General features: G+C 44.0%; 1 non-coding gene across 1 annotated transcript; it reads right to left on the reverse strand.

Moving 5' to 3' along the window:
• Nucleotides 1-331: 331 nt before the first annotated feature.
• Nucleotides 332-404, reverse strand: Trnaa-agc (transfer RNA alanine (anticodon AGC)). The gene has a single exon. It is a non-coding gene; the product is annotated as a tRNA-Ala (tRNA).
• Nucleotides 405-2,403: the final 1,999 nt, after the last annotated feature.

Genomic DNA, 2,403 nt, shown 5'->3' on the forward strand with positions numbered 1-2,403 from the left:
CTTCCTCCCTCTCTTCCTACATAGTCTCACTCTGTAGCCCTGGCTGACTTGGAACTTACTATGTAGACCATGCTGGCTTCAAACTCGCAGAGATCTGCCTGCCTCTGAATAGGTGCACCATCACCTCTGGCTCCTGGATGCCTCTCTTGATTTCACTTTCCATAGTCTTTTTTATTTATTTATTTATTTTATTTTGAGAGGTGAGCAGGGTCTTATGTAGCCCATGCTACACAACTTTCTGTGTAGCCAAGGATGACCTTAAACTCCTGATCTTCCCACCAACACACAAAACGTGCTTGGACTACAAACCTGCGCCACCGCACCCAATTTCATGGGGTGCTGGGGATCGAACCCAGCACTTTGTGCATGCTAGGCAAACACTCTCCCAACTGAGCTACATCCCAGCCCCTCTGAAGTTTGCTTTTTTATTTCACACCACAGAAAACACTGGAAATTATGAATTCTGCTATCCAAGCAACTGAAATGATTGGCAAACAACTGTTAATAACCAGATACAATCACTCACTCTCACCAGTGATTAACACCTCACACGTTCTCCTCACAACCCAGTTCAGCCCTTCTTTCTAAAGACAAGGACTATAATGTATCGTGTGGTTATTCAACGAAAATCTTAGGTTTACTTGGTTATCCTGTGTGACCATCTATGGAACCCAAAGTAATAATTGGCCTGTTCTTGGAATCGTGAGTTATTTAGGGCAGGGGCTGATGTCAAACTGCCATATGCCCATTGCCAAGATAAACCCAAAGTAACAAAAGAAAGAACCCAAATATCAGAGATTTTAACTTGCATATGCTTGAGACCTATCAGCGCTGGTTTTTCAGTGTGGGGATGGAGACTAAAGGCTACAGGGAGAATATTTAAGCACTGTACTCAGGATAAGCCCTACACAATGATACTCTGTCGAGCAGTAGCATGTGCCTGAATCGATTGATTAATTGCCCTCTCTGGTGAGCACTGATGAAGAACGCACAGGGTGGTGAGCAGCAAAGAAAGGTCAGTCTTCCCATCTAGGAGCTCCTGCACAAGATTATGACCCAAGGAGCATGTGACATGAAGTCGATCGACCTCCAACTCATCAGCCCCAGCGCCCCAGCTGGAGGACATAATACACTCTATCCCCGTGAATTTTACCGGCAACCAAAACTACTGGGCGCTCATTGCCATTAACAAGCTTTTTTGACAATGCGAATTTCTCATACTTTGTACATTATTGTGCATTTATTTGGGTTTTTTGTTTGTTTGTTTTTCAAGACAGGGTTTCTCTGTGTGGCCCTCGATGTCCTAGAACTTACTATGTAGTTCAGGCTAGTCTGTAGATCCACCTGCCTCTTTCTTCCAACTACTGGGATTAGAGGTGTGTAGCACCACCACCCGGCTTCTGTGGATTTCTTTTCTTTTTCTTTCTTCCTTTCTTTCTTTCTTTCTTTCTTTTTTTTTTTCAAGACAAGGTTTCTCTGGGTAGTTTTTGGTGCCTGTCCTGGATCTCACTCTGTAGACCAGGCTGGCCTTGAATTTACAGAGATCCTCCTGGCTCTGCATCCCGAGTGCTGGGATTAAAGGCGTGTGCCACCACTGCCAGGCTTCTGTGGATTTCTTATACCACTAATTCTTTCTTACTTGTCTCTTTCATTTTCAGATTGGATTGTATATTCATAAAATTTGAGTAATACAAATCAAGTCAGTGCATTATTAATTTTTAAAAGGATTTATTTATTTTCAGCTGGGTGGTGGTGGTGCACGCCTTTAATCCCAGCACTCAAGAGGCAAAGGCACCAGGATCTTTGTAAGTTCGAGGACAGCTTGGTTTACAGAGCAAGTTCCAGGATAGCCAAGGACAGCTAAGGCTACACAGGGAAACCCTGTCTCAAAAAAAAATTTATTTTATGTGCACTGATGTTTTACCTGCATGAATGTCCGTGTGAAGGTGCCTGACCCCCTGGAAGAGGAGTTAAAGACAGTTGTGAGTTATTATGTAGGTACTGGGAATTGAACCCCAGGTCCTCTGTAAGGGTAGCCAGTGCTCTTAACCACCGAGCCATATCTCCGGCCTACATTACTAATGTTTTATGTGTCTGTTTATGCATCTTTTCCCTCCACCACTAGTTATAAACTCCGAAACACCTGATCCAGTATCTTTTCTTTTCTCATTCCCTTAACCCAGCACAGTTTTTATATCTGACTGGCTTAGTGAACAATGAATAATTAGGACAGAGATGGCCCAGTGCTTGCTGTGAAAGTATGAGTGACTGAGTTTGGACCCCCAACACCCACATAAAAGTTGGCCATGACGTCATGCATCTGCAGCATCACCATTCAGGGTGGTGACAGTTGGATCCCCTGGGCTCACTGGGTGATCATGCATCTGCAGCATCACCATTCAG

Source organism: Peromyscus californicus, unplaced genomic scaffold (assembly GCF_007827085.1).
Source record: "Peromyscus californicus insignis strain IS unplaced genomic scaffold, ASM782708v3 Scaffold_3__1_contigs__length_106647218, whole genome shotgun sequence".
In the NCBI taxonomy this organism is placed as follows: Eukaryota; Metazoa; Chordata; class Mammalia; order Rodentia; family Cricetidae; genus Peromyscus; species Peromyscus californicus.